Source organism: Canis lupus, chromosome 4 (assembly GCF_003254725.2).
Source record: "Canis lupus dingo isolate Sandy chromosome 4, ASM325472v2, whole genome shotgun sequence".
Lineage (NCBI taxonomy): Eukaryota > Metazoa > Chordata > Mammalia > Carnivora > Canidae > Canis > Canis lupus.
Genome location: NC_064246.1, coordinates 87941082 through 87956618, shown reverse-complemented (window position 1 = coordinate 87956618; position 15537 = coordinate 87941082). Strand labels below are relative to the sequence as shown.

Genomic DNA, 15537 nt, shown 5'->3' with positions numbered 1-15537 from the left:
TAGGTTCAAATGGACTCATGTGGATCTCCCGAAAGATGATCACCTGAGGTGGTGCCCAAGGGGATTGCACAATCCAGGTTTTCCATCTGTGACTTATTCAGCCATTCATAAACATCATCCCCAATTTTTTGCTTAGCCTAGTGCGTGTCTCTCCTCATCCCTCTCCCCTTTTACCACCCAGTGTTCCCCCACGGAGGGCAACTGTACTGGGCCATTCCTCACTTTGATGTTAGGGCTGAGGCTTATCCTAGTATTTTGCTGATAATTCTTTTTATTTATCCATGACTAACTAAACACCTTCTGGCTCTACCCCACTTCCAATATGGCAGCTTTACCTGTACCAGTCGGGTTTAGTTGGGGGTGATTTTGCTCCCCAGCAAACATTTGAAAACACCTGGAGACATTGTGCTTGACTCAACAAGGTGGTGGAATGTTTCTGGCATCTGGTGAGTAAAACTGGGGCTGCTGCTCAACATCCCACAATGCGCAGGAAAGCCCCTGATGACAAAGAATTATCTTACCCCAAATGCCAGTAGTGCCAAAGTTAAGGAAATGTGACCTATGTGCCTCACTGTTGTTTCAGTCACTAACTTACCCTCTGTGCTAATGTTTCTCTTCAGTTAAATATCTTATGCTTTCAGTTACTAATTATATGTTATTGTATAATAGCAAAAGGAAAAAAATGATGACCCAGATGCCCACAGTAGCATGTTGGCTGCTTACCAGCTGTGAGGAGTGGGGCAAACATGGCTTTGCAATTTCAAGACTTCAGATTTGACTCGTGAGTCAAGTTCGAAAGGATTTGTTGATGAATCTGTTAAAGGCGCATCTTCAGCCATTGAGCAGGAGCACTGACGCGGGAAGGCCTCAGTATGAAATGAACTGACAGTGTCTGGATTGTAGAATGGTTGTGAGGAAACGCACTGCGTTGCTTCTAAGGGCCTTGACCTGTGCAGCTCACCGCAGTCTCAGCTGGAGGAAGCGTGCTGGTCAGAGCGCAGGGGGCTTGGTCCACTGCCTCACGGGGCAGATGGGTTGCAAAACAGCACCATTTCTGTACTCTGCCCTAGCAAGCCAGGGGCAGGTGTTGGTGGGTGCACATAGGCTGGATTCCCACCACTTTGCCAGCGGGGCCTGCTAGTTTTATACAGGACACAACCTACACAGTCCTATACAACAGCCATGTTGGAGCAACATCTTGGTGATGAGGATCCCTTTAGGTTTTTATTTACGGCACAAGTACTTGCTAAGTGCCTACTCTATGTCTCCTTTAGGCGCTTGTGTACACCAGTCAATAAAAGATCCCTGCCCTCAAGGAGCTTATGTTCTAGTGGGATTTACAATCTAGTGGGACTTGTGTTTTAAAAGTTTGTTATGTCAAGTTAATAACTATATACTCTGAGTGAAAAAATAATAAATTGCAGGTGATTTTTTTTATCATTAGGTATAACAATGGACTGTTTTAAATCTTACAAGTTCCTTGGGCTGGACCTTCCTTTTGCTGCAGAATGTTCCAGATGACCTCATCAGAAGCCTGGTGTAGTTTTCCTGCATTACTTGTTGTAACAGTATTCCCTCATCTTACACCTTTGCTAATGGCCAGTTTTAACAAAGAAGGAAGCATTTTACCCCCTGTATAACTCTTTTTAATATCTTCATGATTGATTGATGGATTGATTTTTAGCAAGTAAAATTTGAATGCATTCTAAAACTCAAAAACATTTTTACTTTACTCCCTGCCATGTTTTATGTTTTTGAGGTCGTATTTTACATCTTCTTCTTGTGTAGTTATTGTAGTTATTGTAGTTATTGTAGTTATTTTTACTACTTTTGCCTTTTAACCTTCAACAGTAGTTTTATAGAAGTGATTGATCCACTACCTTTACTATATACTTACCTTTCCCAGTGAGTTTTTACTCGCATATGTTTTTTTCTTATTAATTAGTGCCCATTCTTTTGCTTAAAGAGGTCCCTTCAACATTTCCGGTAAGTGGGTTCAGTGCTCATGAACTCCTTTGACTTTTGTCTGTCTGGAAAGCTCTTTATCTTTCCTCCAATTCTGAACAGTGACTTTATTGGGTAGAATGTTCTTGATTGGAAGTTTTTTGTTTTTTTGTTTTTCCTTTAGCATTTTGAATCTACCATGCCCCTCTCTTCTAGCCTGCTATGTTTCTGCTGAGAGATCTGCTGATGGCCTTATGGGGGTTCCCTTGTACATAACAGGTTGTTTTCTCTTGCTGCTTTTAAGATTATCTCCTTAATTCTTGACGTTTTAATTATAAGGTGTCTTGGTATAGGTTTCTTTGGGTTCACCTTTTTTTGAAACTCTTTTAGCTTCCTGGATCTGGATGTCTGTTTCTTTCCCTGGGTTAGGGAAATTTTCAGCAATTTTTTTTTCAAAAAAGTATTTTACCCCTTTTCTCTCTCATTTATTCTTCTGGGACCCCTGCAATGTGAATATTATTCTGCTTATTGTCCCATAAGTCTCCTAAGCTATTTCACTTTTTTTTTTTAAAGATTTTATTTATTTATTCATGAGAGACAGAGAGAGAGAGAGGCAGAGACACAGACAGAGGGAGAAGTAGGCTCCCTGCAGGGAGCCCGATGTGGGACTTGATCCCAGGACCCCGGGGTCACGCCCTGGGCCAGAGGCAGACGCTCAACCACTGAGCCACCCAAGCATCCCACTGTTTCACTTTTTTAACTTATTTTCTTTTTTTCCACTTTATTTGGGTGAGCTCCACTTTTTCTTCTGCTTCATTGAGTTTGCTGTTGAACCCCTCTCATGTATTTTTCAGGTCACTTATAGTATTTTTCAGCTCTGTGATTTCTATTTGGTGCTGTCTTCACTCTCTTTGAAGTTCTGTGCTCACACATTCTTCTCCCAAGATCAATGAGTATCTTCATGACTATTATTTTGAACTCTGTATCAGGTAAATTATTTATCTGTTTCATTAATGCTTTTTTTTCTGAGGTTTGATCTTGTTCTTTCATCTGAAACATATTCCTCCATCTCCTTATTTTGCTGAGCCTCTGTGTTTTGGGTGAAATAGCTACTCCCAGTCTTGAAGGAGCAGCCTTGTGCAGGAGATAAGCCTTATTGTTTAACTGTGTCTTATCTCTCAGTTGTCTCTTGAACCTTGTGATTGGTTTATTTTTGATAGGACCCCATTGCTGAGGGAATGCCGAGCTCTGTGAGTGCTCCAGAGGGAGGGATTTGTGTCAGTACCTAGTTGCAGGTGGATTGGAAGCTAGACCTTTAGGCGGCAGCGTTGAAGATATGCAAACATATATAGACTTTTGGGACTGCATTTGTAAACTCTGCCGGCCTCCAGACCAGGTGATATGGGAGGTATCTTTTTCAGAACAGTTACAAAAATTGGGGCTCCAGACATATGTATGAGCTTTTTTCTGGGAGGTACCAGAAAACTGTAACAAGACCAAAGAACACAAAAAATGGTGTCTCACACCTCCGTTCCCTTAGAATGGAGGCTTCCATTCTAGAACCTTCTGAAGCCTCTTAGATATATGCTGATCCTGAAGTATGCCCCTCAGGCTGAAACTCCAAGGAGAGTAACTAGACCTTTGTCACAGGCAGACCAGAGGTTTGTGTTGTTGTCTGTGCAGTGACCTGGGGTTGGTAGCCTGCCAAAAACTGTCTCCAGTGGTTTCAGTCCTCTGGGGCCCAGAAACAGTCTTTCCTGGCCACCACAGTGGGACATCCCCTGTGTAGGCCGTCCACATCTACAGGCTTGGGCAGGGCCCCAGAGGCACCACAGGGGCAGAGTGCTCCACCACCTGACCTTAGTGTGGCAGGGGATGCATGGCGGGAGTGCTTGGTCACTGCTGCATGACTGAATATTTCTAGCAGCCCCACCTGCAGTTCCTGGCAAATCTCTGATTGAACATTTGACTTACAAGCTCAATTCTGAATTTATGAGACATTTCTTGCTTTTTGTTTGTTTCTTTGGTTTTTCTTTTTTGCCCTTGGGTAACCAAACCTGTGTTTTGAGCAGTATCAGTAGAAAAGTTTCTGTTTGGGGGCTTGGGGGATTGCTTTTGGCCTGATGTCATGAGCAGCTGCCTTATTCCAATGTCTATATACCACCATTGCCATCCTTTTAACCACAGTCCTGTAACGAAGCATGTAAGGGGACATAAAACCAGAGGTAAAGCTGACAAAGCAGTCAGCAGTGAGCAGCTCATGTGTGTGGAATGTGGCACAAAAAGAGCATTTGCCCAAGTGTGAATTACCCTCAGTATGCCTTTCACATCTGGAAGGAAACCATGCTCAAGTCTTTAAGATATAATACAGATTATTGAGCACAGTCATTCCTGTTCCAAAATGTGTCAACTTATACCTATTACAATGAAAGAGAAAGATGAATTAGTTTTTCTTCAGAAAGATGTAATTCCAGCACTATCTTCAAGCATATTTTTCTCTTTGTGTGTTTTCATTTTGGGGTACTGTAATTTCTGAGGATTGTGTGCTTTTAGGAAAATATGTGCATGATGTCTGTTCAGTAAAGATAGACTTCTCTATACAACCAGTACCATCATCATTGTTATTGAAAACTGGCCTTTTCCCCCCATATATCTCTAGCCCAATAGTAAAACTTTTTTCTCACCTTTATTCAGTCAGCTGCCAGGTGGTAACTAGAATTTGGGTTGTGAAAAGGGGTCATTAGGATACTGAATGATGTGCATAGTGTGACAGGATTTGAAGGAAGTGTTCCCAGGTGAACTTTGAGGTTCTGATTAGAAGTTCAGGCTAGACTTCATGTTGTGCAAAGGCTTCATCTCTAGGTATGGCTGGTTCAGAGAACCTATGACTCTATTTGTTTTGGAATCTACTTAGGACTGTTTTATATCCTGTAGGTGAGTTTGACTCACCTATAAGGTTTGAAGGTATTAGTCCAGAGGATTTGTTGTAAATGGAACAGAATCACATTCTCTTCCTCCCATGTTCAAGAGTGAGTATTCCAATAAGTAGAGGTGAATGAGACAGACTTCTGTGTCAGTTTTTAATAATATGCATTAAAGAGTGGAATGCGGTGGGCATGGTCTGCAACAATGGCTTATCTTAAAAATGCATTTATGTTTGGTGTCTGAAGTATTTGCTCTCGTTATTTTCATTTTCATTTATTTTTATTTTTTGCTCTCATTATTTTTAAAGGGGGTTTATATATGAAGTCATATTTTTTTTTGTCAGACTAATATTTAATTAAGAATGTTCCCTAGACACATAGTGATTACTCAGCAGCAGGAGGGCAACCAGGAGTATGCTGCTTAGCAGTTGGAAAACTGGTACTGGTTTAAAAATGGATAATCCACAAAATTAGTAAAAATCCAGCACAACTACAAATCCCCAGAGTCATTCTGGGAATATCACAGAATGGACAAGTAGATAAATCGTTTTAGCTCACTAAAGTGATTATAAGGTTTGTGGTCAAAGAGTAAGTTCCTCTTGCAAAAATTTTAATACCTTGTGTTGATTTCTAACCCATCTTCAGAACTGTATTTCTAGTGCACACATTACGTACATCAATCCACATGGAGAATGCGCCCAGGGGTTAAGAATAGAAAATGGAGTATAAAAAAAACAAATCATGGGGAAAGGGCTAGATGTTTTAAAAGTAAAATCTTGGGGAAAAAGTGAAAAGAGACTTGTGCCTCAGTTGTGTTCTCCAGCGACATGTGTTACAATAGAAGAAGGCAAGGTGGAAGAGAGGGTTGGTGGCCTCTGTTTGCCATGAAACATTAGCGGGCAGAAAATGTCAGGTGAAAGAAAGGTGGTTTGACAAAGAGTTAACAGAGCTGAGTTTCCCAAAGCATTTTGTTGTTTTTTTTTTACTTTATTTTAATCCCAAGCCATTGGATTTTTCCAGCCAAGGCAAGTAACAGAAGGTGAGAGTTTAGAATTTCAAAAACATTAGTTTAGATTTAAAAAAAAGAAAAATGCCTGGAAAAATATGCATTTCAATATGCAACAAAAGAATTTGCAAACATCTCATTGAATCTGCAGGGGAAGATCCTAAAGACTATGTCATCCAGGAACGATAAATGGAATTCAACAGGGTTACGTTAGGACTGCCAACTTATTACGTATCAAAACTCACAGTGCGTTGTTTACTTTTATTGCCTCGTTTTAGTAAATGTACATATATTTATAGAAATTCATATAAATTCACCCCCAACCTCAGTCTCCCAATCTTTCCTTTACAGTTATGTCTTAAATTCATCAACTATAAATGATCCTTCTAGAAGGTTCTTAGGGAACCGTAAACGACTCCAGGGATGACTTTGCTTTCACTACCATCATTCATTCTTGTTTCAGAGTGATGTGTCTAGGGAATTGTTCTTGGTTTAATCAATCTTTTTCTTCAGCAAAATGTTGACTTTAGGGCAGAGTGGTTTCTGTTATGATAAGACTTTGAACATTTCTGTCACTGCAATTCAAGTAGTCCTTGAATTGGACTGTTCAGCAGCAGCCAGACTCCGAGGGCTGCAGTTCTGCTTGCACAGACAGTAGAGTGTAGGGCAGGCATGGGCTGGACATGGCTAGACACACTCTCTAGGACACAGTCTTTCTTTTTTCCCCCTCTAGTGTTTGTGACTGATGAATTCACTAAGCACTTGAATAACTCCTACTTTGTTCTTTCAGCAGACCATTTGTTTATTTGAGAGCTTATTTTGGCAAGTGAATAATCAGCTATCTGAACAAACTCAAGGATGATCTAGGGGAATATATTTGACCTCAACTGTAAATGATCCACATTTTTAACGTCAGTATTTGTGACTTAGCGGAGCGATGATCACGACTGGCTTTCTTTCTTCCTAGCCGAGGAGCATATATCAAAAGCTGTACATGGGTCCAAGACGCACACATAAAGCAAGGCGTAAAAGCCCTCGTTATTGTTAAAATTCTATGTGATTTTTAAATCTGCAGATAAGGAGATGTGGACAGGGGAGACCCTTTGTTTTATTAATCGAATTCCCATATCTACAGTGTATTGCTTTTTCTCTTTCAGAACTTTAATTAGTACAAATTCATTACTTGCCTTACTGAACACTGTTACTCAGATGTAGTCAAGAGCTTTGATCTGGTTCTCCTAGTGGATATATTTATTGTTTCCTAGAAGATTTAGCTGTCTGCAGGGGAGTGAAAATAGTGGGATGAAGCAATGGCATGCCTTTAGAGCCTTCAATTCTTGATACTTTACCTTCAAAAGTTTTGTGTTTACTAACTTGGATTTATTAGTTTAGAACAGGGTCAGCAAAGTGGCATGATGCATAATAATGCTGTTCTGAAACATGAAAAGCCCTGGACTGGACACCAGATGCGGGTCCTAGCACCAACTAGGAGTGAGGTCATGGATAACTCCTTTAATTTTCATAAGTTTCATTCTTATCTGTAAAATAGGTGGTTTGTATTAGTTCAGTGGTTCTTGCACTTGAGTGTACAACAGAATCAACTAGAAGGTTTTTTAAATTGCAAATCACTGTCCTCAACCCCAGCTTTGGCATGGCCTGGGGTGAGAGTTGAATAAATTGCCTTTCTAACGAGGTCCCGGGTGATACTGATGCTACTGGTCCAAGGACCACATTTTGAGAATCACTGGATTGGTGACTTCTCTGACCATGTCCAGCATTAATTGTGGGGCCTGGGTCATGTTCTTAATGGCCATGGTGGCCTGTTTGGAGCTGCTGAGTACATTGTCTGTGGTAGGTATAGCTAGGGAAGTGCTGAATGTAGATCTTCATAAGAGCAGAAATATGGATCCATCTAGTCGTGGGAAGGCCCGCATATTAACAGTACCTCTGAACTGGTGTTGAAAGACTCCAAAAAGTTGGTATGTTAGAGTTCTAATGCAGGGAGACCACAGTGGTTGTGGCTACAGGGAGCTGGGCCTTTAGTAGGTCTACCGTGTTCAGCGTAGGTGATGCTGTGACAGATTCCAACAAGTTACAGATACATATGGGATATGGAAAAAAAAAAGATCTCATAAGTCAGTCACTGGGCAACCAGCACCCTTTGTATTTCTATAATTAATGTAGCTTTTAATATCAATGAGAAAATTGTCCTACTCTAAAAACACAATCCAACAAACTCCAGTTGTTTCCATATCACCACCATCCTTCAGTAACCACGAAATACCTAATGCACACAAGCACACGGTATTAACTAAAATCCGTGTTAGCTTTTTTCTTTGTTGTTTAGATTCTTAACAGGTTCTGTTTGTGATTCTGGAAAACATTAAATCTTTGGCTTCTTCAAACTTTGCCCGCAATATTATAAAAATTGTGATTATGACATTATAAAAATAATTAAAAATACCATAAAAAGATGTGATTGGAGACTATCAATAGATCCCATGCAAGACTATCTCTAATTGAAAAAAAAAAAAAAAAAAAGCCGGCATTGAAGGCATGAATGAACAGCCATAAAAGACCGGATTTCCAAGGGCTGGCTAGCTCTCCAGGTGTGTGTGGACATGTATGTGTGTGAGAGGATCTCTCTCTGATGCACAGATAAAAATTACCCTGCCCCACCTGGTTCATGGGAAGCCAGTTTCTCCACACCAGCAGACATTAAGCTCTCAGCAAATAGCCACACTTTGTCTGGTCAAATGGTTTAAAGTTTAACCAAAGACAATTCTCAGGTGTATTCAAGAGAAATATCCTTGGCCCTCTACCTCCCTTTCTGCGCCGAGGTGAATACTTTCATTACTTCTGGGAATGGCCAACAACAGTCACTGGCCAATACACAACCTCAGCCAAGAACTAACCAGACTTGTTGTCAGCCAGTCAGAGTGCTCTAAAGTGTGAGGAGGCACTTACAGGTTGTTGTGAGGATCACTGCTGGAACAGACGAGAAAGCCTAGCCCAGAGGAAATCTGTCGTGTTCTAATGCCTGGACCAAAGAGGAACTTACTGGACCTGCTGAATCATCTGTGCTCTGCTTTTCCATAGTATGAGGAGCTCTTGGCATCATTAAAAAGGACCCGCCAACGGCGCCTGGGTGGCTCAGTCGGTTAAGCATCTGCTTTAGGCTCAGGTCAGGATCTGGGGGAGAAAGCAAAAAAAGGAAGAAGCCTATCCAGTCTTTCTGCCTTAATGTAAAATGAAAATATTTTAGTTTTATGATAGCATAACTACATTTTCAGTCTTCCTCCTGCTTGTACACAATTCAGTGTTAGCTTAAAGCAAATTACGCTCTTCTTTTCATTTTCATAATTTATTGTTATCTATTTGGTCTAATCAGTAATAATGTTTCCAGATAGCAAAAAATATCAATAGCAAACGGTGAAAAATGATGAAAATCCTGATAGTTAATTACCATATACATTGAACCAAATTATTCTCCAGAAAGTCACCTTTTTTTTCAAGAAAAAGATTTGAGTTTCAGTGTTCAGTCCTAATAGCTTTATCTTGCTGTGGCTGTGCCAGGAATGTACAAAGCAAGTCACAAGGAAAGTCTTAAAGTCACTCAGCGTTGAGAGAGATGGAGCATTTTTTAGGATATCGACATTGGACGCAGGTATTGTGACGCTGTGTGACTCTAGTTTTACTAGCTGTGCTGCTCTTAACTAGGGCTAAGAAAGGCTTCAAACATCAAGTCCCCACAACAATACAAGGTTGTCTGTGAGTGTGAAATGGGTCATTTTTTTAAAAAGATTTGATTGATTGATTGATTGATTGATGATAGAGAGCAAGAGAGTGAGCACAGGTGGGGGAAGGGGGCAGAGGGCAATGAAGACGCAGACTCCCTGCTGAGTGAGGAGCCCCAGGATCCCGGATCCTGACCTGAGCCTAGGGCAGATGCCGAACCGACTGAACCACCCAGGCGCCGCTGGTGGGTCCTTTTTAATGATGCCAAGAGCTCCTCGTAAAATGTATAACTAAAGTCAGTGAGAGATTACCTTCCAGTCTGTTCTTGCCTCCTTCTCGAATGTTTTAATGAACTCAGCATATTCTTCACCATTGTCCAATACCAGGAATAACCCTGGTGGGCAAATAATTAAAAAGTGAAAAATACCTTCTTTTAAGTGACCAAATTCAAAGAAAAACAGTTGCCCGCCTAGTTTGTTATTGCCTGTGGCGAATTGGGGTCAGTAGTTTGAGGGGAGCAGTAAGTACAGAGGTCTGTAGGTGTGTCCTCTGCGCTCGCGTCCCGAGGAGGCCGTGCTTGTGGGGAGCTGGGGGCAGCGCCGGGATGCAGGCCGAGGGCACAGCAGTAGGGCCGCCTAGTCCTTTCAGGCTCTGACCCTTACCCGGCAGCAGCATCCTTCCCTACAAGGCTGTTCTTTTTCTCAAAGGTAAGTGTCTTGTTAAGAAAAGCTCTCAGAGGGCTGGGGAGTCCCAGAACACCCCAGAACACCTGCCCCGGGCCCCGAGGCCTCCGCGGGATGTGGACTCCGGGAGCACAGCCCGGGGTCTGGGCCTCACTGCCTTGACGTCTTCCAAAGAATATGCTTCAGATTCTTGCCGAGCGTCCAGGCAGCCCCCTGAGCCCCGACGCTGACCCCGGTGGAGCCCGATGCAGGACTCGATCCCAGGACTCGGGGTCACGCCCTGGGCCCAAGGCAGAGGCTCAACCACTGAGCCACACTGAGCCACCCTGGTGTCCCTAAGTTTGGTTTCTGTTTCCTTCTTTTTTCTCCAGTTACATTCTGTTTTGTTCTGCTGACACCTGTTTTGTGATCAAATTATGGTCATGATGGGAAAACTAGCAAGCAAGAGGGAGAAACTCCAGCAGTGAAGCTAAGCAGAGTGAAATACAGTGATGAGCTGGTCTGGGGGTCCTGTTCATCTGGTATATCCAGGCCCCTTTTCTTTAACATCAAAACATTTTGAAAATCACCATACACATCACTCCAAAATAGAATCTATGCAAAAAATATTTAAGAAATCAGAAAAAAAGAATGAAAGTGCTATAAAAAATATATTTTAGTATTTATGCAATTTGGGGGAGGGAAAGTACTTTTTAACATAATGCCAAGATCAGAATTTATAAAAGTACCTGCAAAGAGACACAAGATTATGAAGATTTTGCATGAAAATACATTAAAATAAAGGTAAAGTATTTGCAGCATAGGATAGTCAGTGGCAATTTCTTAATATATAAAGGACTCTTAGAAAACCAAGGAAAGAAAGGAAAAGACCAAAAAAAAAAAAAAAAAAAAAAAAGACTGCTCACCAAGAGCCAATACAGATGATGCAAAAACATCCTTTGAAGTGTTTCATCTTCCCAGTAGTCTTAAAACACACACTTTAAACAGCAAAGAAATACTCTCGAATTGGCATAGATGTTTTAAAAAGGAAAGAGTTTATCGTGGTGGGAAAGAGAAGCAGAACATGTCACCGTGTGCTGTGGCGGGGATGCTGACGTGATCTGTCTTCAGGAGAAACCATCTGGCCACACGCAATCAAACCCGCCACAGGTCGTGCCACTTGGGTCAGCGGTTCTACTTCAGGGGATTAGTCAGTAGAAATAATCCACTGCATGTGCATTTGCCCGTGGGAGTGGCTCCAGTTGGGGTGGTCTCGCCCCTCCGGGAGCAATTGGGCGGTGTCTGGAGAACTTTCCAGTTGTCGCAGGGCGAGGGAGGGGTGCCACTGCGCGCAGCGTGGAGGGGCCAGCCATTCTTCTCCGCGTCCTACAAGCCACAGGACTGACTCCCCAAACTAAGACTTATCCAGCCTGAAGTGGTAATAGGATTGAGGTTAAAAATCCCTGCTCCATGGGCCTGTTTACCTAGTGCTCGATATCCCCAACCAAAGGGCTGGCTACACACATTGTGGTGCTTCGAGGCGATGAACTACTTTTGCAATAATTGCAGCATTATCAAAATATATCTAATGATAAAGAAAGCCAGTCCCAACATGTTACATTTTAAAAAGCCAGTCACAAGGTAGCACGATCTCATTTTGGGTTAAAAATGTAGACTTAATAAATGTACCCGTAGCAAGATGTTTACAGGGATTGTCTGTGTCTTTGGGTGTGATTGTGGGTATTGTTTTTATTTATCTTTATAGCCTAATTATTTTGAGTTGCTTTTATGTAAGGAAAATTAATAAAAGTAATTCTGATGAATTTTGAAAGAAAGCCATAGGACGGATTTACCAGTGAGTTGTAATTGATTGAGAAATCACATGACAAATAGCTATAACGATCTTATTAAATTTTTTTAAAGATTTTATTTATTCATGAGAGACGCAGGGAGAGAGGCGAGACACAAGCAGAGGGAGAAGCAGCCCGATGTGGGACTCGATCCCTGGGCCCCGGGGTCACGCCCTGAGCCGAAGGCAGATGCTCAACTACTGAGCCGCCCAGGTGTCCCGATCTTATTAAATTTTTAAAATACACAGCCATCATCAGATTGGACACAACACGCACTTGAACTGTGCTAACGTATGTGTTTGCCGACAGATTATTATTGTTGAATTTATTGTGATCCTTCTGGCCACGCGTAAGCTGGAGGTAGATGTTGTGAACCGATCAACTCAGAAGGTGTTCACAAGGTGAAGGTACCTTTTACATACGAATAGTTATTTTCTTAAGCGTTTCCTACTTGGGAAACTGAGGTTGTGTCAGAATGCTGAAGCCCTTAGTAGGATACTGTGTTAGTGTAATTCTGTTCAGGGCAGGCCACATTTTTAAGGCCTGTTAAAAAGGACAATGTAAAGGACCAATAGTGTGGAATCTATAATTAACATGGAATCCAGTCTCATAAAATAATTTCATTATAACATCTCTGACTTTTTTTTTTTTTTAATTGAAACTGAACCACGGACTTGAAAGGAGACCATGGTAATGAGATAACTCTTCGTGTGGCTTAGACATGATGTCTCTCAGATCTCCAGTGACCACCTTTGAAAAGACTTCGTGTATGATGTCGGCGAACCTCGAAATTTCAAGAAGTATTTCTCGTCGTGCTTTTTCGGCAGATGATCACGCTTTGACGTTGCGGTCTGTGAAATGGGAGTAGTTTGCTCCTTCCTTCCTGGAGGCGCGAGTGCGTGTTCCCGAGGTGTGAATCATTCGCCCCGACGTCCCATCGCGCGTTTAGGGTTTATGATGCGCTGCTGTGCGAGGGTGGGCAGGGGGCGCCTCCGCCCGCCCCTCTTCTGCCCGAGTGACGTGCCAGGGCCGTCGTGGGGACCCAGCCGGTGCCCGGTGCCCGGTGCCCGGTCGGGGGCGCCAGAAACCAGCCAGCGGCGCCTACGGGCGGCTCCTGCGACTGCTCCGCGCGGGCCGGGGCGGGCGGGCCTGGCGCCGAGTGTGCGCGGCCCGAGTGGGACCCGCGCGCGGCAGGGTCGCTGGCCAAGGGCAGGCGTTTCCCGCGGCGACCTCCACGGGGGCGGCCGCGGCCGGGCTAGGGCGGGCGACGGGCCGCTTCTGGGGGATCGGGAGGAGCCCGAGGAGCTCGGCGTCGTCTTTTTCTTTCTTTCTTACTTCTTGATAATGGGTTTGCTGTTTACTGGTGCTCGATTTGCCCACGTGCAGAACCGCCCCGCGCCCCTCCCGTCCGGCGCCCCGTCACGCTCGGCGTTTTCTTACCGTGAGGTCCCGACCCAGCCGACGGTCGCCCCGAGGCCAGCGGCCCCGCCCGTTTGTGCCGCAGAGACGGACGCGTCGAGGCCCGGAAGGGCGCAGCGCACGGGAGCGGCGCTGCGGGGCGCTCCCCGCGTGCCGGGTGACCCCGACGTCACTCGCCCCCGACGGGCGGGCCCCGGTCCCCGCTGACGTCCCTCGCCCCCGACGGGCGGGCCCCGCTCCCCGCTGACGTCACTCGCCCCCGACGGGCGGGCCCCGGTCCCCGCCGACGTCCCTCGCCCCCGACGGGCGGGCCCGGTCCCCGCTGACGTCCCTCGCCCCCGACGGGCGGGCCCCGCTCCCCGCGTGCCGGGTGAACTCCAGGATCGCGCCCTGGGCCAAAGGCAGGCGCTAAGCCCCGCAATGGAGCCTGCTTGTCCCTCCGCCTGTGTCCCTGCCCCCCCCTCTCTCTCTCTATCATGAATGAATGGATGAGTGAATGAGTGAATCTTGGAAAGGAATCCCTCCCGCCTACAGTCGCTCTGCAGGCTCACTGAGGCAGTCGCGTGCGGCGGCGGGCGCCCTGCCCCGGGAGCGAAGCGCGGTCCGGCTGGGAGTTTCCAGGACGCCGGGAGGACGCCTCCTGACGTCACGTCCTGACTGAGCGTAGCCGACGCGCCCGACGCAGCGTCTTCGCGGGCACCGGCACCCGACAGGGCTGGAGGCTCCACGCCTCGCGCCGGCTGCGAACCTCGCCGCTGCCTCGTGACTGTACAGTGACGTCCTGCGCGGCCTTCCAGACATTTGAAGCTCTTTGCCGCCTTAACTGCTCCAGAACCACCCTGACTTCTCAGCGCTCCCGTTTGAATGGAAGCTCCTCCTTTTTCTGTCCGCCCCGAATCCCGCCGCCAGGTGCACTTCATTGTCCTCACCGAGCCGCGGGCTGCAGCCCCTCCTCCTCCTAGTCCGTCGTGGACTTAAAACGGGAAGCCGGTAGCTGCTGCCGCAAGCACACGACCGCCCTGGGCGAGAGCGGGAGCCGTCGTGCTCGCCGTCCGCAGACCACGTGGCGCCGCCGGCACCTCGTCCGCGTAGCTCACCCCCAGAACGGTCATCAACGACCTCATTAGCAACGAACTGACGCATATGCGGTGGTCAGGGTCACAGGCATGCGTTACATTAGGTATGACTAACAATTTACATCAATTGAGTTATTGAATTTTCTGGAATATAAGAACGAACAGGCCATCACTTTGGACCCCTTTTTTGCGTCAAAGTATATTAGCGTCTACGGTGTTCCAGGGCATTGTAGGTCACTGAAGTCTCTTTATGGGCCTAGATCCAATGCCATTGGTGTCCAGTCCCATAGGAATTCCGTCGGTCAAAAGAAAACCATGGCAGGGCCCCTGGTGGCTCAGTCAGTTGAGCCTCTTGACTGTGGCTTGGATCATGATCTCAGAGTCATGAGATCAAGCCCCATGAGTCTGCTTGTCCCTCCTCTTCCCTCTCCTGTACCCCCTGTGCTCCCACATTGCGTGGGTGTATATGCACATGTGCACGCTCACACGCTCTCTCTCTCTAAGATAAATCAATGAAATCCTAAAAATAAAACAAAAACGATGGTCATCGTGTCCTTTTATCACATAGGTTCTGTACCTGAGCGCATTATTGCATCCTGGCTTCCATAGGTTTCTTTCTGGGGAAGGTATGTGAGTCACTTTGAAAATAATACACATAAAGTTTGGTTTAATCCTCATTAACGACACTTTTAGACCAAAGGCTGAGTATCAGTATACTGCTGGAAAGTGCTTGATGGACGCAGGAGGTGACAGCCTGTTCACGCTCCGCACATGTGAAGTGCGAAGCTGTGACCTGGACTGGGACTGTTCTTTCTCTTAGACCACGAGACGCTGTCATTATTCTCAGGCATCCCAACTAGAGCAGCTGGAAATATAAGTGTAGAAACGTGTTCTCTCATCGTTCCTCATACCTGAGAT

The 15537-nt window shown here is 45.1% G+C and overlaps 1 protein-coding gene and 1 long non-coding RNA gene across 4 annotated transcripts in view; one reads left to right on the top strand and one right to left on the bottom strand.

Annotated features, from left to right (window-relative positions):
- FBXL7 (F-box and leucine rich repeat protein 7) overlaps window positions 1-15537 on the top strand; it is a 352858-nt gene that overhangs the window by 201039 nt on the left and 136282 nt on the right. The gene's annotated exons all lie outside the window — the stretch shown is intronic.
- LOC112652788 (uncharacterized) lies at window positions 2776-13691 on the bottom strand. The gene is made up of 3 exons (XR_003131720.3): window positions 13565-13691; window positions 8842-9066; window positions 2776-7946 (listed from the first exon to the last, which is right to left on the bottom strand). It is a non-coding gene; the product is annotated as an uncharacterized LOC112652788 (long non-coding RNA).